Consider the following 12572-nt stretch of genomic DNA (forward strand, 5'->3'; position numbering starts at 1 on the left):
TGATAATAAAAAAGAAGCTGTAACATTAAAAACAAACTTCCCTCTTAGACTTAAGTGAAACCAACCTTTTCCTGTGTTAAGTAAGGATGAGGTTTATATTGTGAATTCAGAGCTTCCATTTTAGAACTTGGCTCATTATCTCAGGCCACAGGCTGTTGAAAAATGAATATTTGAAAGCATCTCACTATCCTTTGCATAAAGAGAGGAAGGGGAGGGAGGCATGGAATGAAAGTCTTGGTGTTCACACAGCACCTCCTGCTGTCTGCTCAGAAAAGGGCAGCTCGCGATGTGTAGAAGAAAGTTCATCAAAGTGCTCAGAACTTCCAACGGTGCCTCAGAGAAACTTTACAGGCAACGTGTATTTGGTTTTCTTTTTAATTAATTTCAGTGAACCAGGGAGGATTAATAACTACTATAGACAATTTGACTAAAAATTCAAACTTCTTTATGTTTTATTAAACTGATATATATAAAAACTAGTATAATAACTATGGTATTATCTTTAACTTATTTTATATTTAAATATTAATGTTCAACATATATTGATATCATCAAATGGATTATGACTTGCTGAATTATAGTTGTTTATTTGCTGTTGTATATTTTGGTTCCACTTACTGGAGGGTTTAAAGTTATTCAATGCTTAAAAAAAACCTATGTCCTTTTTCTAATGCAAGAAAAGCACTGTTTAAATAAAATCTGGAGGTAATCACTCTCTAAGTGTCATTGGAAGTGAGGGTTGGGGAGACAGAGGCATCTGGACGGCAGCAGTCTCTCTCATTTCTGCTGCTCTAAACACTGAAACAGCAAACTGGCCTCAAACATTCAACTTAAGAGTTCAGTACATTGTGGGGGCAGGGAAGGCCTTGAAGATTGCTGCTTTGATTTAAAGAATGCACTACTCAAAATGATGACCAATGTATTTGATTAAAATTTAAATGTAAACATGAACAAAATTTCACAATTTTAGTTTGTCCCAAGTTGTCTATTTAACTACTCTGTAAGAATTTCAGTGTTATACTAAGTTTAAGAATCCTTAAAAATCTAGTTTGCTATTTCTTTTCCAGATTTAGCTCTTATTACATTGTAACAATGTTAAGCTTCGCACTATACATAAGTTTTATAGTAAAGTATACAGATAAAGGCAAGACAGAATGTCATGAATTTGCAAAATTTTTCTATTTTTTTAGTCGTGTTTAGTTATATATATTTTGTGTCTCTTTTCCATGGCTTTAATGTTTTAAAAACTCACTATAGTGATACTGTTACAATGCCATCACGGGCCAAGTGTTAAGCCTGACAATATCTTTATTTTATGAGTAGGAGTTCATATCAAATGTCCTCCTCAGCATTAATGAGCTTTATTTGAACTGCATTACTTCATTTGACCTTCCAGAAAGCCGTTTTTATGTAGTGTTCTGTCTAAGCATGTTAAGGAATCATTAGACAGGTGACATGTGGATGAATGATGGTTCCTATTCTGTTAACAAATCTTGAGTTTATAAAATTGTAGGACTGTATTACCTCTTGATATCATTTCCATTTATGCCACTTCTGATACCCCATTAGAAAACCATGCTGTTTTGTTGTCTGTCAAAATATAGTGGATTTAAAATGTTGATGTTACCAAAGGGACTTCTCTTAAACAAAGTGTTACATGATAACTTTAAAGGAAAAGTCAGGGCTACTGGTTTTGTGTTTATGAACCCACTCATTTTTCTTTTTATTTTAAACTTTAGCTTGGTATTATAGCATGCAGCTGAATTAAGCACATTACTTATGGTGGTCTTAAATATATACTCTTTGTGAGTAATAAAGTGAGATATTATACTTAAGACAGCTTAAAGTCACTTAGTCTTCAATTTATCACATGTATTTTCTTAAGAGTGGAAACATCTTAGAAATCGCTGAGAGCTAAGCAGAATCTGCTTAATTGGTAATCTTTGAAACAGCATAACCGCTTTTCGATGAAATGTAGTTAACACTTTCATCAGGGCCAGCTCCAGCTCATTAGCATTCTTGTTATGTACTGGTGCTGTTGGTGGGGGTGTTGGAGCAGGAATGCCATTGTGTCGAGTTCCAGTGTTTGGGGACAAACACTGCTGTGGAAGGAACGTGTGAAAAGGCCACAGTCTTGTCAGTGAATGAGCAAGGCTGTGCTTTCTGTGTGCTTCAAGCAGGGGAGCTGTCATTCATGGCTAACACAGCCAAACAGAGGCCAAAACACAAGGCTGCACTACCTTTTAAAATGATATTAGTGATTTTTAAACACGATCTTCTTTATTTATGATCCTACACAGAGCTTTAGTTGCTGTCAGTAAACAAAATATGTCAGTCTGTTCAGAAATACTGTAAAAATGAAAAACGTCCATGGAAGTGTGCCAGGCAGCTACAGTAATTAGGGCTTGGAATAGCTGATCGGCAGTGTGAAGGACAAACATGATTTGGGGAAAACTTCATCTCTGGAAGCCCCCTTGTCTTCCTGACTTAGATACTTCTTTGCTTCCTGCCCCCACAACTAACAAATTCCTAGAGTTTTACATAATTAATATAGCACTTTGTCCTTCATTAAAAATATCGTTTTTGGAAGGGTCCATAAGCTCTCTATTTTAATCATTTAAAACTGTTAATGACCCGTTTCAGTTATTAGAGCTTGTACAATCACTTCTGAGTGTCAGACAGGAACCGAGGAGATGGCTGCTCCACCCTCCTGACGGACGCCTTAACTCTGGGCTTGCAGCCACTGCTGGCAGACACAAGGTGCTTTTATCCTGTAACTGTGAACTCGTACTCCTACATTTTTAGCACTTTGGAAAAGAGTGATCAACTTCGAGTTAAATTTTAGCTTATGTAAAATAAAATGAATAAAAAAAAACCCTCAAACATTTTTTACAATCTGGAGGCATTTCCTAAACTTCACCTGAATAATTGAAACACACAAGCAGTTTCTTCTTATGTCTGAAAATGCAGGAAAGCATTTTATTTCTTTAGTTTTATTTTGAAAATGAGTGCTTGGGCTATATATAATAACTCATTACTTAGTCAAGTTTGTTGAGAACTATGATTTTGGTCTGGGTGACTTTAATATTTTTGTATGTAGTTTTTTTAAGGAAAAACTAATTTAAACAAAGTAACCTTTGTCAGTGTATTTATATGCACTTTTAAAAATTTAATATTTGAGGCACTGGGTTGAGAAGTCCAGACATTGAATTTCTATTTAAAAACTTAGTTTTCACTGTATAAATTGCAGCTATATTGTGGTTTTGCTTTATTAGCATATTATTAAGTAAGGAAATAACCAGATAATTTCAGTATGTGCAGGTTTTAGAGTTCAAAATTGAAACATATTTTATTAATATTCAAATTAATATTTTCATAATCTTTTACATTTAAAAATTTATAAGCCAAAATGAAAAACTTTAATGATACTTTCAATATAATTTTATAGTTTTATAATTATATATTAAATATAACAATATTGTTCTCATAAAAAAAGATCCAGCTCAAAATATACTTGAGTTGCATTTAGCACTGACAGAAATTTGTTTGTTAGAAAAAGAGAAGAAAATTTAATATTTCATTTTTATAAAAGAAGTGTTTGAAACCTGTCTTTTTTGGATCCTTTGTTTAAGGTCAATTGAAATCAGTCGTTAGTCTTTGTCTTACTAAGAGACTGTGCATTTCTGTTTCTCCCTTTATACTGTATGTACTGGACACAGCAAATCAAGTGGAGTGTTGCCTTGGGTTAGCCTTTCTGGGATGAAACTCAAAATGTTTGGCTTATGAACAACCTTCTTAATGTCCTTTGAAATCTCTGATGGTAGTCTCTAACCCCTACACGTGAGTCACCATCATGCCTATGAGAACAGAGTGCTGTCATTTTGAACACGTAAAACTCCTTTAAGGTTCTTACAGGGAATTTTTTTAGCATATTAGATTGTTCGCAGATGCTAGGGATTGTTGATTTTCCCGTGAAACCAAGCTGCATTCTAGTTACTTGAAGTATTTTAAGAACCTTAAACTTGTGTCTTTTTCTAAGTGTCATGCTTTGAGCAGGCCTAACATCAGTTAAATGAAGTGAAAATTGCATTCTTGTCTTGATAGAGATGAAAATGGATTTCTGGTCATGAAATAGATGTAGTTGTCACTTTTTAAAAAGGTGTCAGCAGTTTGCTTCAGCGAGTAAGGTGCCAATTCAGTATGGCAGTAAACTTGTGATCTGAGCAATCAATAAAAGGCTTCAATAACTTCTGCTTCATTACACTTATAATAAGAGGCTATAGATCCACGGCACATAAAATGTTGATAAAGAGGATATGTGGGGATCGACTGGAACAATTTGGTGGAAGTACAGTAAGTGCAATATTGCCATCTAGAGTTTGTGCATAGGTAATTATTACAGAGGGGGAAATGGTCATGGAATAAAAGACAAAGTGATACCTAAATACTTTTTATTTTTCTGTCATTTATCTGGGACACATTTATCTTCATGGAATGTTTCATTTGACTTGTCATAAAGCAGTCAGGTCAGAAGGCACATCTTCAAATCTGTATTTTCCTCCAATTCTCTTAGAACTATATGACCAAATGTCAAATATGTATCCCTGGCCCTGAGTTGGACTTTTTACCATGAAAACTCTTTATTAAATAACTCACTCTGGGTGGGTAGGGTGGTGGAAGAAGTATTTTTGACATGACACTCCAGGTATACAAAAACAGAGACGTTTAATGGCATCTCAGTTGGGTGCTTCTCAATGAAAACCATTGCTTCGTTAATATGAAACACTCATTCAAAATTAAGCCAGTTTACCTAAGAGTAGCAGCCCAAATACATTTAATCTAAAAGCTATAAGGCTCATGCAAAGAACATAGACTTCCCTACTTATATAATTAATTATGACCACTTTAATGATGGGTGGGTTCCATCTGGGGATTGGCTAAGACTAAGACAATTTTTTTAACTTTTCATGTGATAGCAATATTTATCAACTTATTTTTCCTGATCGATAAAAAATACTAAAATTATTTCATAACATGTTTTGAAAGAATGAGTATGGAAGTTGTTTTTTTTTTTTTTTTTTTTTTCGAGACAGGGTTTCTCTGTGTAGCTTTGCGCCTTTCCTGGAACTCGCTTTGGAGACCAGGCTGGCCTCGAACTCACAGAGATCCACCTGCCTCTGCCTCCCGAGTGCTGGGATTAAAGGCGTGCACCACCACCGCCCGGCTTAGGAAGTTGTTTTTAAATGAAGCATTTTTTTTTTTTTCTTCAAGACAGGGTTTCTCTGTGTAGCTTTGCACCTTTCCTGGAACTCACTTGGTAGCCCAGGCTAGCCTCGAACTCACAGAGATCTGCCTGGCTCTGCCTCCCGAGTGCTGGGATTGAAGGCGTGCGCCACCACTGCCCGACATTAAATGAAGCATTATTGAACCATTTTCCCATCTGAAGTTGTGGCTGCTTCACTGTAAAGTTTATAACTATCTTTTTTAAGAGTTTTCTATGCTTAATACAGATACAGTAACTTTGTGCGCCTGTGTATTGATTTAATAAGAAATCCAACTAGGGAGAATTATATGAATCCTCACTTCTTCCATGTATTTGATATATATGTATCATATGTATGTAACACACATACACATATGTATCATATATATATATATATGATATATACATGTATAAAACTTTGTTGAGCTAAGCCTTTAGAGTTCTCTGGGAAGAATGGTTTGGCATTAGTATATGAGCAATGCATTTAAAACATGCTGCTACATGTTTTGTGTTTTCTCATGCTTATGTATAAGTTCTACCATAGGAAAAAAAAAACAGACATGAGTATGTCATTTTCATTTACTAACCACAAGTTTATCCTTGAATATTGCATTGCATTTTCTCTGTATTTAATTTATGATAATTGTTAGAGACATCTATTTTATACCCAAATTCATAGTCATACGGAATAGAGAGTATTTCATTTTGTAACCTCTAAAATAAGTCAAGTAAAATAAATCCAAATCCCCGAGAAACTTTCTTCGAGTTTCTTGGCCACATGCAGGTATCATTACACTCCGCAGTTCAGAAATGGGGGGTAAATTTTACAGAGTCACAGCAGCAAAGTGAAAGAGTGTGCTTGATAGATTTCCCGAACAGTTTCAGCGCACACAGGTATTGTTTGTAAGAAAACAATCATGCCGAGTCCTCAGCTGGTTAGAGAGGGCACAACATTCTGTTTTCGCCTGACATCCTAGCTCTTTTACTGGCATCCTGGTCTTGTCTTCCATCCCTCCTCCCAAAGTAATAATGCTCGCCCAGACCCTGTGTGAATGGACAGGAATATGATTTTTTTTTTGTTCTCTTGAAGGACTAAAATAGTGTTGAAGGCAGGAAGAAAACCGCCTCTCTTGACAATTGTCTTGAAGTTTCTGTTGCTATTCATACAGATTAATACTGTAGATGATTGCTAGTAAATATCATTGGTTATTAAGAGTCTGGTAAATTATTAAAGAGAGACTCTTTTTTGTTGTTGTTATTATTCTATAAGGAAGGGTCCAAACTGGCCTCAAACTCTCCGTGTAGCAGAGGATGACCTTGAACTCCTGATTCTCCTGCTTCCATCTCTGAGTGCCAAATTATATGTATGCATCACTATGCCAGGCTTTATAGGGAGAATCTTAAGTGGAAACATTTTTGGGATCATTGCTTTTCTTCATTTTATTCATAAATAGACATTGTTTTCATCTCACCTGTTGGTAATAAACATCCATTGTTAAAACTCCAGCTGTCAATTTGATGCAACCCAGAGTCAATTGGGGGGAGGGCAGAGTGTGAGGGCGGAGGTGCGGGGGAATGGAACCTTGAGGAATTGCCTTCACTGGATTGCCTTGTGGTCATATCTTCAGGACATTTTCTTAACTGTGAATTGGTATAGGAGGGCTCAACCTACCATAGGCAGCCCCCAGCCCTAGGCTGAACTGTATGAGAAAGTTAGCCGAGGAAGCCAGAAAGAGGAAGCCCATAAACAGTGTGCCTACATGGTCTCTGCTTCAGTTCCTGCCTCCAGGGTCCTGTCTTTTGTTCCTGCCTTGGCTTCTCTTGGTGATGGACTGTTTTGGGATGCATAAGCCAAATAAACTCCTTTCTTTTCCAAGTGGCTTTTGGTCATGATGTTTTATCACAGCAACAGAAATCAAACCAGGAGAGTCATCTTACAACAAATAGCTGATTTTCAAATATTATATATATATATATATATATATATATATATATATATATATATATGGAGATGAATATAACTATGATTTTTATCTAATTTTCTAAAGCATAATCATTTATGGAGAGAGAACACAGAAAAAATTAATGTATCAACATTTAATATATGTCACTGAGAAGTAAAGGTTGAAAGTTCAGAGAATCATGTCACAAATAAAAGGCATAGTTACGATCAGAAATTTCATGACTGTCAGATATTTGGGACTGAAACTGATTTAGAGTTCAGACACATTTGAGTTTTTTATATGCATATAAACAACATGATATCTTAGGAATAGGACTCAATTTTAAACATTAAATGCATCAGTGTTTCATATATAATTCATACACATAGCCTAAAAGGAAATTTATGCAGTACTTGCAGTGCATTCTCATGCTGACTGTGAACCACCAGGAGTGGATTTTTCTGCCTGTGATGTTCTTCAGCACTCAGAATGTCTTGGAGTTTAGAATATTTCTTGTTCATAGTTTTGAATTAGGTGTCTTTAACCTTCATTCTCCAATTCACCATCCTCATGTGGTCTTACATTGAAAGAAGTTAAAATTTTAGAAAGTGAGAATTCAGCTTTTCAGTCTTACTGGCCACATTTCAAGTGCTTGATAACTACGTTGTCACTTGGAATTTCAAGTAGACAATGCTGTTCTCAAAGAAAGAAATTGACTCTAATATTCCACTTGTGCTTCTGGCACTGGATCACTTTTTCCATAAGTAACAAAACAGTGGGAAGTCATTTAACATTCATAATTAATTTCAATGTTGGGGTGGGGTAGATGTTACTGTTTGAATCTGAAATGTCCCCCAACACAATCATGTTCTGTAGGCTTGTCCTTCAGCTGAAGGCATTCTTATGAGAGGCAGTGTACTATCAAGGAAGTGAGACCCAGCTCATCACCCAGGGTGGGCCTTGGAAGTTCATACCTGGCATTCTCTCTGCTTTTTCATTTACCACTATGTGAACAGCCCCCGGCATGTTGCACCAGGCTGGCTGAAACCATGAGATTAAATAAACCTCTGAAGGAGTTTGTTAGATAGTGTTGGCACAGTCACATGAAAGTCACTAAGACAATAGATACATCACTCCAGTCTTCCTTCACAAACAAAACAGGCATTGGATAAACAAGTAGCACAGTGCTCACAATCTGTTCACTATCTAGTCACCAAGAAGACACATCTTTATGCTCTTCAGTGTCTCTAAGGATCCCATAAATGAACTTACAGTGTGACACCTTTAGAGACTATGATTTTGCTAATCATTAAATTCACTTTACCTTGTTTGGTTAGTAAAGATTGCCCATCTCCCTCAAAGGAAATGATTAGAGAAACAAACCCAGTTCACTTGTGGAGGTTTCCTTCTATTGCATGTGTGTTCCTACTAGGAACTAGGGATGTGCATGCAGGAAAATTGTCCAGTGGTTTGCCTTAAGGGGCTTGCGTTCTTGTTTTGTTGACAAAAATACCTATGATAAACTTGTAAGAAATATGCGCATTAGTATGTAATTAAGTGCTAAAATATATTATTTAGATGCTATGTATTATGGAAATTCACATAAAGGAAAATCAGTGCAAAACTAGAATCAAGAAATTTTGAGGTTGAAATTAATTTTCGATGCCAAATAACTCCAATTATCTCATTTTATAGATAATAACACAGTAATAAAGTTTACCTCATTAGATTGTTGAGAGGATTAAATCATATGCATAAGACTCATAATACGGTACCTGGAGGATAGTTAGTACAGAATATGGTTAGTAGGGATTATCCATATTCATTGCTTTAGTATTAATACTATGGTTAAAGTAATTGAGATCAAGATAGTCAAGTACTTGTATGAGGTAAGACAGGCAATGGTCCCATAACTTGCTGTCACTTTTAGAGTAGGCAAGGGAGGTGAGGAGGGTTGAAAATGAGGACACAGATAGCCATGACATGAAGACCATGGTAGGTAATATATTTCCAGACACCTTATACTTTGGTACAAGAAGATATCTGTGACCTTTGCAAGATAATGAAAACTTACGGCAAATAAAGTTGAAGGGCTAGTTTACATTGAAGCAATAAGAGTAATGTAGAAGAAATAAGGCCTCTTCAAGGATGAGAATGCTCTACCTTTCAAAGGTTCATGGTACATTAAATAAAAAATGTCAAAACAGAACTTTAGAACCATTAAGTATATTTTACATGATTATACATAAAATTAATTCTATCAAGAAAATTCCCTAATATACATAATTGCTCAATTTACATAGTAACTAAAATATTTATAAAAATATTGATTTATAACCTGTGTAGGTGATAGTTTGGATAGGTCAAAGCTTTAGAGTAATGTCTTCTACAGTTAGTTATCTTGTCACTGTGTCTTTGGGGGTGTTTATTAGTCAGGGTTCTATAAAGGAGCAGAACTGATAGATGATTCTCTACTAAAAAGATTTTTTTTTAAAGAAAGGCTATGGACTGTGGTCTGGCTAGTCTAATGAAAGCTGCCTCACTACAGAAAAGCAAAGAGTCCAATAGTTGTTCAGTTGGGTGTCTCAGCTTGTCTTCAGTCAACACTGGGATCCCAAAGAAGTCAATTAGAACACCAGCGAAGGAATACACCTGCAACAGGGTGGATGAACTTGCCAGTGAGAGTGAGGGCAAGCAGGCAAACAGCAAAAACTTCCTTCCTTCATGTTCTTTGATATGGGCTGCCACCAGACAGTGTGGCCCAAATTTAGGGTGGGTCTTCCCACTTCAAATAAATGAACAACAACAAAAAAAATCCCTCACAGGTGTGCCCAGTTCCTTGGGTTTTAGTTGATTCTAGATGTAGCCAAGTTGACAACATGATGAGCCATCACAGTATAATTTTATTCACAGATAATGATAATAAGATGTTTGCTACCCATTCAAGACAGGTTGGAAATCCTATCTTCAGCCTGGGAAGTTGAGATCCCAAAGTGGTTGGTTGCTGGAGAAGGTCACTGCATGTGGATAGTGTGTAATAAACTCACTTTAGATTACAATTTCTATTTGTGTGTGTGTGTGTGTGTGTGTGTGTGTGTGTGTGTGTGTGTGTGTGTGTGTCGGGGGAGGAGAGGCACATGAATATCAGAGGACAATCTGCAGGGGTTGGTTCCCCTGTTCTACCATGCGGGTTCTGGGGCCCAAATTCAGGTTGTCTGCCTTGGCAGCAAATGCCTTTACCCACAGAGCCATCTTGCTGGCTCCCTAAAGTGTACTCCAGAAAGGTAATAAATACATAGTGCTAGAAACAAAATTCACTTGCATGGCCCTAATAGTCAGATGAGTATTTTCTTTATTTTGTTTAAATCTGATTTCATTTTTCACATTAGCAACTACTTGTAGTTGTGGGAGAAAAATGAAAGTTGAATTTGATTGAGACAAAGGGAATCTTTCTTTCAGGTAACTTTCAGCATTAAAAGATGCTTGGAATCTTCCTCTGTTTTGGAACTCACTGTATACACCAGGCTGACCCAAATTTTCAGTGACATATTTCCCTGTTTCTGCCTGCTGAGAGCTGGAATTACAATTATGAGCTACCTCTTCTGGCTCAACTTTTGGATATGTTGTTTCTTAATAATTCCAAGCACAATCAGATTGGAGATCTGGAATTCAGTATGCAAACTTGGAGAGGACACAAGCACTTAGTCTGTAACAAAAACATTTGACTGCTTAAAAAGCAGCTTGGAATTATTAAGGCTTCATGGAGGTTTTATGTGAAATGAAGTCACAAGAATAAAGACCTGATTTAATAGGATTAGTGTCCTTCCCCCTCTCTCCCTTTCCCTCCCTTCCTCTTCCCCTCTCCCCTTCTCTTTTCCCCTCTCTTTTCCTCTTTTATCCTCTCTTCCCCCCTCCTTCCTTCCCTCCCTCCCTCTCTCTCCTTTTCCCTCATCTTTTCTGTCTCCATCCCATCTCCTGTGAGGATGCAGTGAAGAAGTCAGTTTTGTCCCATCTACTGAGAGTGATCTCTCTGCTAACTTCATCAGATCCCTCCAGTCTCCAGGTCTGAAAGAAATTCAGTTGTTAATCCACCTACCTATGGAATGTTACAGTATATCAAACTTACTAATAAACTGAGTCTTCCTGTTCAAATTGTTTTTAACATTTATGTAGGTGTTAAAACCACATGTGCTTTGAGTTTCCAAAAAGTTAATGTCTTACATAAAACTTTATACAAAATGTAAGTGTAATATAACAGTATGATCATCTGATTTAAATATAAACACTTGAAATGACATGGCCCCTGTTAGTACACAGCCTCTCTGATCTTGTTAGATTAACAATGATGCCTTTCTCAAACCATTATGCATTTATTTAGTATTATTCTTTTGAACATCCACAATGATGATAATTTCATTATTGTAAGGTAGATTTCATATTTGTACATACAAAAGTTAGGTTTTTTCAAATATGGTAAAAAAATTAGTGTACATATAAAAACAGATTTATCAACTACATACAAAGAAGCAAATGTTTTTCATTAGAAATTAATTCAAAGTTACATTATTTGACCCACACTGAGGTGCCCCACAAGCTAGTGAAAGTTTTCAATTTTCTCATCTAAAAACAGGAGTTAATAAGAGAGTTATTTTAAAAATGTACACATAATTACTTTAAAATGGCATGAAACCCCCAAGCTTGGTGGTGCAATTCGATAATCTCAGCTACTTGGGAGGCTGAGGCAGGAGGATAGAAAGTTGAAAGCCTGTCCCAGTCTGTCTGGATTACAGAGTCAGTCCAAGGTCAGCATGGACAATCTGATGGCAAGTGAGGTCTTGTCTCAAAAAAAAAAAAAAAAAAAAAAAAAAAAAAAAAAAAAAAAAAAAAAAGGAAAGAAGGAAAGAAAAACAAAAAAGAAAGAAATGAAGAGAGCTTAGGAGTATTTTTCTTGTGCTAACGACGTTTCAGTTCCCTGGGTTTGAATCCCTGTACTAACAATGAAATAGTGTCTGTTATTTTCCTGGGGTTACAGTGGCTGTTCTTAGGACTTACTCCACCCATAATTGTTGATAACCTAGGTAAGGAGTTTGAAAATCTTTCTCCAATTGCTGTTCCGAATCCAAGTGATATTTTGACTCATAGTCGTCTTTCTTTTCTAGTGTATTTGGCATTACTAAGTAATCACTCCTTCCACATTTTGTTTGTTTGGGGGAGTGTTCTCCAGATCTGACAGCACAGGATCCTGTAAGCCCCTGTGTGCTTCTTCCTTTGACCTGGGGTGGAAGCAGGGTCTGCTTTAGCTATACTCTTAGGAGTGGCTTTTGATGCTTGGTACATTGAAGTTCTCTATCTCATTTTTTCTTTTT

At 36.3% G+C, this 12572-nt stretch overlaps 1 protein-coding gene across 1 annotated transcript in view; it reads left to right on the forward strand.

Annotated features, from left to right (window-relative positions):
• Positions 1–12572, forward strand: part of Dcdc1 (doublecortin domain containing 1) — a gene marked incomplete at its 5' end in the record, with an annotated part of 409318 nt that overhangs the window by 101533 nt on the left and 295213 nt on the right.

This window comes from Peromyscus leucopus, chromosome 4, assembly GCF_004664715.2.
Source record: "Peromyscus leucopus breed LL Stock chromosome 4, UCI_PerLeu_2.1, whole genome shotgun sequence".
Lineage (NCBI taxonomy): Eukaryota > Metazoa > Chordata > Mammalia > Rodentia > Cricetidae > Peromyscus > Peromyscus leucopus.